Here is a 12,180-nt window from a genome sequence, read left to right on the forward strand (position 1 = left end):
AAACATCAATATTACATACATATTATTAAATAATACTACAAATAAAAATATTACATCGACATAAATTTCAATAAACATCTGGACAACACGCTTCATGAATGCAACATATATTTTTATGCTAAAATAATCACTGTATATATATATATTTTAAAACATAATTATAAAGAAACGTGCACACAACGGTGTGCTGCGTTGGGCCTATATTACAATTGGAAGTTAAGGCTGTAGTCTGAGAAAAATTAAATAATTATTTTATTGGAACAATTTTAATACGCAGTTGTTTCTTTCTGAATAAACTAATTATTTTTTATTAATGGCATAATTTAACCTAGAGTTCAAGAAAAGTACCAACAACGTTGTGTGATTTGACATATCATGCTTGCATTTCTTTTTTTAAAATAAAATTTTAGATTTTTCTTAAATAACTTTCCAGGGTGTAATGCTTTGGCGAAAACTACCTGGTCAGCACCGTGCGAAGGAACTGATAAAAGGGTACTCGCTAAGTTTTGCTTTTGACCTAATAAAGCTTAGCCGAAATCAAGTTAGGGTTATCACTAGAGCCCGCCCAGGGCACTGCAGATTGAACCATCACCTTACTAGAACCTTTCCGAAACTTCTAGATGTAGGTTCTGCAGTGCAGATGAGAAAACACCTATACATATTCTATGTGAATGTGATGCTTTACATCATAAAAAGAGCCTCATCCTCAGGGGACCACTGGTTAAACCTGAGGATGTTAAAGAGCTCGCCCCCCCACCTAATAGCCTGATACTTTACGGATCTGCGTTTGGACGGGGAGATTTAACAAATTGTAAACTCTCGCCTTCCACACAGTAGCCAGGCTCTTTATAGACCTGGGCTTGGACGGCGAGAACTATTCACGGGGACCCGTCACATTAGATCTTCATCACAGGTCGCAGTGATGTCAGGAGCTTGCATAGCACTGACCCCCACCACTAAGAATAAGAATTAATAACTTTCCTGGTTAATCATTAGCTTTTAATCATTGGAACAAATTTTACTTAAATACTTTGTCATTATATGAGTGCGAAAAAGACAACGCACGTAGTTCTGATTATGCCCACCTAAAATCGACAAAATCGAGGATTCGTTGCACCGTTTTCCGGAACCCAAAACTGAAACGAGTTTGTTGTCAGGGCATCAAATTGAAATTTTCTGTCGGTACCATTTGAGTTTTTTAAAAATAGTTATCATATTTATATACTGTACGTCCGAAGACGGCGTATAAATCTGGGTGCTTTAAGGGGCTTTTGTGTGATCCTAGCTTCCAAAAGAGACAATGTATCAAAAAAACAAACAGGGACACGCCAATGGTAAATATCTATATATATGCAGTGTAAAAAAATTTGCTCTAGTGCCATAATCCAGGGAGAAAATACGGAAATACGTTTGCATAAAAAAATTATTTAAAAAAGTCAAATAAAAGGCAAGTCATGGTCAAAATAGCTGTCTTCAAAGGTGTCAAAAATTACAATAATATCCTAGGTATCAATAAATTTAAAGTAAATTTAAAGAATTTTTTGAAAAAGTGTAAAAACTGCTTTCAATTTTAATTAGTATGAATGTATTATTGTTTTCTGTTTTTCCTTTTATATCCTGTAAGTTTTTTTTAATCATTTACTCGTATATTAAAAATTATACAAATTCTAAAAAATAACTAACTATAATTTATTTGATATGTAATATATTTTCTTTACTAACTTTGTACACTATGTGGAAATCTGTTATTAGTTCTGAGTTTATACACTATATCTGTTTGTTTACTAAAAATATGTATGTAGAACTGTTGATTTCCCAAATAAAATAAAATAAAATAAAATAAAATAAAATAAAATAAAATAAAATAAAATAAAATAATAGTGTAAGTCAAGACAAGACAAAGCACAAGAGTTAATCTCTTTTTGGAGAGTTACAGTTATAACATTTATTAGATGCATAAAAGTAGATTTGTACAGATTTAAAAAAAACATGTACCGCTTATGAAATATATTGATTAATAAAAAAAAATAAAAAAAATATTTTTAATTTATATTGTTTGAAACCACTAATATATTTAATTATTCTGATCAACTTCGGAACATTATTATACAATATGAATGTAAAAGTATTTGTTTGTATTTTCTCGTAAATACAGCTTTCCCGCCACATACCGCACACCGCATCTGATAACAACAACAAGTCTCCTTGGCGGTGCCCACATACACGGAAAATTTGCTCGTTGCCGAACGAGAAAATCTGCCTGAAGGAGCTCTCTGTAATCTGGTAGCCTTAGCATATTTGTGCTGGAAGAAAGTAATCCAGAACTACATAATATGTACTTCATTGGATTGAGAAAAGAGGGAAGTGAATTCTTTACTGACTGGGATTAAATTGATTGGACATGATCAATTTGCCGAAATGATTAAAAACTTTTTAAAAGCCTTGAAATTATTTTTGGAAGCCACCAGATCTGTATATCCGACAGAACCTATAACAGGGCCACAGATACTAGCGAGAAGCTCCACCGGTGATTCATAGAGAGAGGGAAAGGGACAAGACCACAGGATTCAGAAGATTGATATTCGCAGCAGCACGAAGGGAATCAACAATATTGAAAACAAATAGTTTTAGATCAACAAATTACAACAGGGATGGAGAATACCTTAAATAAGGGAATATGGAAGTCCAGGCATTTACAAGGCTTATGACCTGTCATTGGCTGGTTTAAGTGGCCACTTTACACACTGTGTAACATTCACAATTGTGCCTATGTTTGAACATCCACATTTCTTCAATTCTTCCATTTGTTGATTTTAGTGAAGTTAAAGAGCTTAAACCTTTATTGTTGTAAAGAGATTCATCTGACTGAATTATTTCTCATACTAGGCAACGTCTGAAAACAATTTTCTATTTTTTAAACTTCTTCTTGGGCCAGTTGGTTTAATTTGGACAAACTCAAATATTGTAAATAATTTTAGATTAAATTTACCATGACCCGATAAAAACTGCGTAGTCCAGTGATCGGGGATAACCCAAGAAGATTTTAAGCGCTGACGGATTGAAGGAAAAAAAGAAAGGTAACCCTCCCTGAAGGGGAAGATTCCCATCGCGATTGCCAAGCATCAAGAAGAGCATTTAAGACATCTTTTTTATATTCGATTGAGACATTCCTTCAGTTGGGAGTTGACGGACGCCACCAATGACAGAAAAACGCTTTCTTTTCTCGTAAATACGGTAATGTATCTGAATTTCATTTATTTATTCATATTTTTTGCTTACAAAATATAGTTAATAATAAAAATAATGTGACCTCACTGGGGTTTCCCGTGCCGAGGACACTTAACATTATACTTTTTTTAAATTACATTTGAGAATACACAAAGAAGACTAACTTAAAAAAACGAAGATAATTAACCAATATTCAGACAATTTAAAAACAAGGTATTTATGTACATCTATATTATTTATATTACAAAACACACAATGAAAATAACAAAAACCTCACATAAGCTATACACTTGTGGAGCAGTTGGTTCAATATTGGTATGGGCGAATGAGACAATCCATTTTACTTCTACCTAGCTCCACTATCCATTTTTTTATAGCCTTTTTAAACATTTCTCGTTACTAATTGTTTTAATAGATAGTGGAAGTAGGTTATAGATTTTAATAGAAAAATACTCAAAATCCCTTTGTCCGAAAGTGGTTTTAGTTTGTATTTGTTTAAGTTGTCTATGTGTTGAGGATCTAGTGATTTTATTATTTGTATGTGATGTATTGTGGGGGTTGTCTTTCATTTGAGTAAGAGTTTAGTTACGTTAATTTGAGAACAATTATGCTTAGTTGTTCTCAAATTAACGTAACTTAAGCTCAATAAATATTAAAGTCTATATTTTGAGTATGTCCAAATGTTTGTAGACAAGGCTGGATATCATTACCTAGGGTGTTTTCCCTCTCCGTTACAATAAATAAAAAACTTTATTTAATTGAAGCTATTTTGAATTTCAAAATATGTACATAAAATTCATGCGAAGTTTTTTCGTTTTTTAAGACAGCACCTGTCTTAAAGAAAGACGACAGACAACTGACCCGGTTTTAAAGCGCTCGACTTGGTCAAAAAACGAAAACCACCGGAATGCAAAGGTCAACCGATCGTAACCGCGTTGACCCTCTAGCGCACGATTTTTAATGTTTTATTTATTTATCTTTTTGTACATAAAGTTATTTGTACATTGTCGGGCTTATTGCCAAATGGCAATTTCTTCCAACCAACCAAAAAAAAATTAGTTTAATTATTATAATTCAAGTTACATAATATATTCAATAGAAAATAAAGACTAAAAAGCTAAAGATGTATAAAAATAGAAATAAACGTATTTTTTAATAAATTACCTTAAATCAAAACTATTAATTAATGGGAAAAGGGAAAAAAGAGGAAAGAGGAAAGGAGGAGAGATAAAGGAAGAGAAAGGAGATGTTTCTTCAGACGTGATTTAAACAGAGATAATGTAGTAACATATTTGATGGTGGATGGGAGATGATTCCACAGTCGAGCCGCATGGACACTATATGAGTTAGAGAAGTAAGAGTAATTGTGGATGGGTATTAAAAAAGTGCCTTGAGAATTAGAACGAAGAGGTAAACCATGAACTGATAAGCGTTGAAATTTTGTTAAGGTTATTTTGAAGTTGAAACGTAAAGAAATATAAAATTTTCGCTAAATTAGAATATTAAATGGGTTCGAACTATCAGCAGGGTTGCTGTGAGTCACATCTTGCTGGAAGGTGATTCTATAAAATGGTGCGAACGCCCAGTTGCATTCCACCGGCAGCACTTACATTTTTTTTTTGCATCACAACAGGCCAGGAGGCCTAATTACAGTGGTGAATTACATCACAGAACACCCAGGCTTGAGAAAAATCACATTTTAATTTTTTGTGTTCTCACTGGGAATCGAACCCGGAACCTTCCGTGCGTGAGTCAAGCGTCTTGACCAGTACACCACGGAGGCCACCACTTCTGGCTCGTTAGCGTCCACGCCGCGAGCCCCGGGCAATGTAATGGTGTGATCACAGCAGATAACGAGTCCCCTCTCCTCTCTTCATAGTATAGTGTTAATTTTTATTTTTTTTATATATTTTTATTTTGTTAATCTTTTTTAAAATTTTTGTATAAAATTGTAAAATTCAATATGTCCATGTATTGATGTATTTATAATTTTCTCAAACTGAACGGTTTGGGTAGGTAGGAATAAATTGCCTTGAGGCAATATGCCCGCCCTTGTATGTATATATTATTTATTTATAAATTTATTGCAAAAAAAATATATACATACTTAATAACAGGGAATCTATATAAAACCAATTAATGTAAAATGAAAACGGAGTGTTCTCTGTTTGTGATAGTCTCCATCTAACATGGCACAGCCTGTTCTAAGATGGAGATTTTTTATCTTTAGAGCGTAAGTAGCCCTATACTAATAAAACAATAACATAAAAAAGAAAAACTAAAACTACTTTATTATAAATGCCTAGCTAATCAAATGTAAGAAATTAAAAATCTTTATTATACAAATATAAAGTATATATATGTGCTAAGAATACATGTTACTTAAACATAAATAATATAGTATAATACGAGTATATAATAAAACAAATATAAAGCAATGAAATACATATATATTGTATATGTATACAAATTGTCAAATAATAATAATAATAACGAGATAATGAAGGGCGAGTTTCTGGCGCCTCCAAACCAGAAGAAACCAGCTAAAAATCCACCAGAAAAGGCAACAGGAAACCGCTTTGGTCATTTTTTTCCCAGGAATCACTACAGTGCCAGCCAGTACATCAAGACGCAGTCGTCCTGGAAGCGGAATATAAAATAATTGCCGCCGGGCCGACAAGGCGCCAGAAGAAGAAAATATTACAAAAATAAAGTGGATGTGCCAAGCATAAGAAGGCACAAGGAAAAATGGTATTAATAAATTTAATTAAAAAAATAATAACTTAGGTAACTTTGAGGAAAATAAATGTAAAAAATTCTGAACAAACTTTTATTGAATCATGATTTTTTTGTATAAATTATGCATACGTATACACCAAATAGTAACCCACTTGCTGTTCTGCACTCACATTGCACTACAATATTAATATTCTATAAGAGAATCGCATGACGTAGACTGCTAATAAAACATGTCACCAACTCATCAAAGGTCATGTTAATAATCGATATAATGAATTTTAATAATTATTATTTATTTATTTATACACACGCCCAGTGGGATTTTATTCAGTGACCGTATGAAAAGCCGGATAAATTTTTAGTAATAATAGTAAAAGTGTCGCTGACTGCAAATCAGAGGTCAGCTGTTTGCTTTCCGGTGGACAAGTCAAAAATTTGATGCCTAAATATTTTAATATTTGCTATCACAAATAAAATAAAAATGTCTTTAATTTCATAAATAATAATATTGCAACTATATCGGAATGTGAGTATGAGAGGGTTAAACAAGAGGAGGCAATTAAATTATTCGGTCGATAAGTAGCACAAAAGTATCGTGATGTTATGATGCTACTGAATGAAGACAGTTAGGTGGTGAACCCAACGAAAACGAGAACCATAAATAATCGTAAGCATTTGTCGTTAGAACCAGAAAAAGACTATTGTCGTAATCGAAGGCATCATAGCCACCATAGCCACCACATACATATTATATTCGTGTTGGGTAGGTCCCCACGTGGAAAACTGGAATCGTAAAGGCGTGTTTTTAAGTTTGGTCCAACCATCAAAAATGAAATGAAGAATTTATTTGATCAATTTTTGATTTTCAATTTTATTTATTCATATATATGTATAATGGAATATCTTAATTCATACATATAGAAATAATAAGGTAAAATTAGGTATATATTAAAAAAAACACATAAGTATACATAATATCCAGAGAATAATATGTTAAAAAAGTAAGAGAATCTTGTAACGAAAAACTTCCTCAGAGACGTGAAAAATGTCAATGTCCAAAGTAATATTGTTCAACATAGAGATAGCCCTTCCAACGGGCATAACTATTGGCAGGTTGGTCCTGTATATTGGAATGTGAAACAGTCTATGCTGACGCTGTCTAAAGTTATTATCTGGAACATAAAAGCTAATGCTCCGTATAAATTCAGGGTTGTCAATAATACCGCGCAACAATCGAAAGAAGTGCGTAGTTAAATACACATTCATTCTGGTCTTTAAAATTCCGTAACCAGGCATATCCTGGAGGAACTTAGTGGGATAAATCCATGGATAATATCCGTCGATTGAAGCGTTTATTTGGAGGAATTCGGTATTATTTTTAAAATGGTTTATTTCAAAGTTTGGTAATTAACATTTTGCGCTTGTAAATCAGAGGTCTGCCATTGGCCGTTTTCACAACACAGTAAAAGTCCACCCGGCACGATAAAATATCACACAACGAATTGATTTTTATCGAATTGTAATCTATTTTTAAAATTGTATTATTTATTTAATGGGAGGGAAGCGAACTAACCAGTATACCACGAGGGCGACTAATCTCCCCTGGATTTCCTTTTGCAATTTTTAATCTGCGAGTAGAAACTAAAATGGTAACATAATAAATAAGTATCCACCCTCCTTTATATTACCGTGCCGTGTGCATTGGGATGATACATGTGAAATGGGCCTTTTTCTTTACCACAATTTATTTTTTAACATGGTTGCTTTTTATTCGAGTTTATTCATAATAGAGGTTTTTAGATGACATAAAAAGTAATTAAGATATTTATGTTAAAAAAATTCGGTTATTGGTGACAAGTTTCAGGATATCACCTCAACATGGTTCCAATCACAAATTGATTTTCTGAATTTAAAATTAATTTATGAGAGGGAAAGCGTTCCACTTCTCATCCTCCGCCAATAGACTATAAATTATATGATACCCATCAATAGACTAAATTAAAATAAAAGTAAACATTTTGCAACTGCATTTTTTTCTTCTTTTATTCAAGAAAAGTACAGTAAAATTACGTAGTTTCAAAGTATTCAAAATTAGACTTAACTCTAATGGACCAGTGAGGTTTCCATATTATATTACATGCTATATGTAGTTATCAATGAACTATTTTTATTTTATCAAGTACAATAATATTATAAAGGAAAAAACATAACTGAAAGTGGTTTTAAAATAAAAATATAAGTAAAAACTTTGTGTTAAACGTATCTATTTAGTATTTAGATAAATAGAAATAATATTAAAATGAAAAAAAAAATTAAAATTAAAATAAATACGAGTAAAAAAAAACATGCTCAAATGCGAAAAAAAAACATTTTTAAAAAAGAAAAATATGTATAACCATACATATTTAAGGGATTAAAAAAAAGATGAGAAGCAACTATAAATGAAATAAAATACAATAAATTTAAGTTTCAAAAAATAATAACATAATATTATGGTAAGAAAAGCATATATGAGTATACAAATAAAAAACAAAGCATAAATATCAGTACATACATTTTTTTAAAGCAATTCTAAGAGTATTTAAAATTAGTTTAAAAATATGAAAACATTCAGAGTGTGGCAGAGAAAAAATAAAGAATAATAGCATTTAAGTAGTCTTTAAAATTTGAAAAAGCAATATTAAAAGAAGATTTTAAGCTAAAGGTAGTTAATAAAAATTATTAAACGATATTAACAGTAAAGAAATTGAATTAAAAATAACAATATTTAAGTATGTAATATAGTGGAAGAGAAAAGGGGTCTTCACTGAAGTATAGGTCATTCTCGTTGCACTATGTGACCAATGTATCAAGATCTTTTGATAAATCATGAGTCTTGGATTTTTTCTATAGTTTTAAAGATACTTAGGTCGTCAGCAAACAACAGCAATGTAATGTCGTAAATAAATGTCAAATAGTAGAGTTCCGAGGTTTGATCCTTGTTGTATAGGAATCTATATTTTGAATGATAATATTGACGGAAGAAATATGAAATGATATTGTCGGAAGAAACTTGAAAAGATATCAACAGAAATTTGAAATGATATTGTTGGCAGAAATTTGCGGTTATTATTAATACCTACCTAACCCTAAATACTAATCGTGATGAATTTGGTTATAATTATATCATATTTGTGACGTAGCAATAGCTGTCTAGCATTAAATTAGATTAATTTAACCTACTCTCCAAAATTAATCTCAATGTCCCCTTTCGCGTGACAAGAAATAAGTATTTGTTCCATCTGCCAGTCTGTACAACTAACTATGCACAACACTCTTTCCTCTATCGTTCTTGCTCTAACTATAATGCTTTTTTTTCATCTATGGATATATTTTACATGCTCCTTAATTTATTTAAAAATAACTTAAGACTCCTTATTTCTGGCTGCGATACGATCCCACTTACTATTTAATGATGCTCACACTTACACACACCTGAACACTTACTCCTACACTAATACCTACACATAAACACACATCTACACTTACTCTCATACAAATACACATAAACACACCATTTTGTTGTAACACAATTTAATAATATGTATGATTCTTATTTATAAACTTTGTTATTCTGTCTTTAAACTGTATTTTTTTAAATGTTACTATATCATTGTCGACTGTTTGTTTCTTTAAAATAAATAAATTACCCCTGCCGTTTACGATTCACGACAAATAATGACAATGTCATACACACATACAGCTTGAAATTTGAGGATAGTGGGTCATATTATGTTGAGTTAACTGTAAGGTTAGGTTGGGTTAACTGTTAGGTAACTCAATCGTCGTATAACTCACATCACTTTACATGCATAAAAAAATATAGTACCGTCAAACATGACAATTTTGCCCAGCCATGACAATTTTACCCACTGCCGAAATCCTTAACAAAATCAAGTTTTAAAGTAAGAAAAGTTACTGGTATCATAAAAATTACATTTGGTAAGTATATTTTGATAGTTCCATGGCAAAACTAAATATTTAGTTTACCGCCAGCTTCAGTTGATCACTTGAAATTTGAAGTTAAACTTGAAGGTCGGTTTGTGTATATCTACAAATATTGTCAAAACTTTTGTTGTTGCGGAGTTTGTATTGAAAGGAGGCAAGTAAGCTTTATATATTTCATTGCATACATAATAAAGACGCTATAGAACGTATTTCTGTGTATCTATTTGAACAAACATAATAGATATTTAAGTGAGCAAAATTGTCTTAGATTTCTTAGCTAGTGTTTTGACAATTTTGCCCACGTCTAGGGTTGTCGCTACATACTACATTAAAAAAACATTATCTAAGAAAGTAGAAAAAAACAAAGTAGAAAATATAAAAGAAAATGAAGTAAATGGCAAAAACATGATTTTAAACGAGGTAACGGGATGTTTTGTTCAAACTGGCCCATAAATCAGATTTTTTGCCAAAGATTTAACAAATAAAATTTAAAAATCTAATGGGGGTTTCAACTCAAATACACGCTGAAAATGACAAGCCAGTTATTCTGTTCATTTAAACTTTTTATACCACACAGCAATTGGTAAACAATCCATCCGATTTTTCTCTGCCACCAGGATCAAAAGATACCTACACCTACACCTTATAGAGGAGAACATTGAAAAAAATGTCATAGCGACACGGAAACAACAGACTTTGATGCCTACTCAGTTGATGAATCAACAGATTTCGAGACATTCATCATAAGTAATTACGACGAATATGAACAACGTGCCTCCGAATCTTCGGCCGAGGAAAACGAAAAAACAGTGTCTGATCCGCTTGAAATTAATAACGGTGAAGAAGTCGCTTTCGTTTTAGTAAAGTTTAACACTGTTGATACGCAAAATGACAAATATTATGTCGGTTAAGTTATCAGCGCATCAACTACCACAATTTTAATATTGTTATGTCATTTGTAAGACGCAAACGTAATGAAGCTTTGTGTGATCTCAAGTTGAGGATATTGTTGATGTATTTAATTGGAACATTGTGAAATTTTTCATTTTTTTTTATTTTTTTTTATTTAATAGCATAATTATACAATTTTACAATTTAAAAGCATAATTATACAATTTTACAATTTAAAAAAAATTACACTTTTATGTATCTTTTTTGGGTGATACCGTGTATGTACATACACGGTATCACCCAAAAAAGATACATAATATTGATAACAGTGACCGTGAAAACCTTCGCACCTATTTAAAATTTCACTTGTTATATTTTTACTAAAACTAAAATCCCACCAAGCCACTTTTTGTAGCTTGTTTACTTGAACCTGTAATCTTGCGTCAAGGTTTTCATAAATTCAATGTAAATCTTAAAAACTGCAAGATTGAGTCATTTTCTGTGAGTAAATTAAAAATTGTTGTACAAAAACCAATTTTAATTTTTACCATTCAAAAATAATTTAAACCATAAAAAAAATGTAAGAATATCCGACCACATTTTAGAAAGTTTTATTTATTAAATTTGCCAGCTTTTTGTGAAATTATAAAGACTTATTTTTTATTTTAAATGTTTTTGTATAAATATTTTTAACAGTCTAAATAAGAAAATAAAACATACAAAATATTATGAATTCTGTACAAAAAATACAATTTTAAAGTAAAGTTAATCTAGCAATTAATTGCACTGCTGTACAAAAAAAAAAAGATCGTCTTTTTTTTCTACACACACATTTAAAGAAAAATCGTTTTGGGGGCAAGCTCCCTTAATTACGATAATCGCATCAGAACTGAAATGGTTTGTAAAAAAAAAAAATTGGCTTATGCATAGTCAAACACGAACAAATTAAAAGAATTAGAGATAGACTCCTTTGGTTTTGTTAAAAATCCAATTATGTGCCAACCCTGGCCTACAAATCCACATTGTATAGAAAAATTGAGGAAATAGTTGACAATTTTGCCCACCGCGTTTTTTCATTGATTTTATAATGGTGATGTCTCAATGATGCTATTGTTTAAACATGAATAACTTTTTTCGCCCAAAAAGTAGTAATAAACCGTATGATAAGGATGATAAAACCAAAAATAACAGTTAATAACCAAGTGGGCAAAATTGTCAACAAGTGGACATAATTTTGCCCGGCATGTTTTGTCTTCTAAAATTGCATAAATAAAAGAAAAACAAACGTTTTGTACTTGTAAAAATGTTTAGAATAATTAGTATTACTATTCAACA

At 31.1% G+C, this 12,180-nt stretch overlaps 1 protein-coding gene across 2 annotated transcripts in view; it reads right to left on the reverse strand.

The window, feature by feature from the left end:
• LOC148280603 (sphingomyelin phosphodiesterase) overlaps positions 1-12,180 on the reverse strand; it is a 100,896-nt gene that overhangs the window by 28,968 nt on the left and 59,748 nt on the right. The gene's annotated exons all lie outside the window — the stretch shown is intronic.

The sequence above is a fragment of the Micrasema longulum genome, unplaced genomic scaffold, assembly GCF_059751315.1.
Source record: "Micrasema longulum isolate JH-2025_06_02 unplaced genomic scaffold, ASM5975131v1 h1tg000561l, whole genome shotgun sequence".
NCBI lineage: Eukaryota > Metazoa > Arthropoda > Insecta > Trichoptera > Brachycentridae > Micrasema > Micrasema longulum.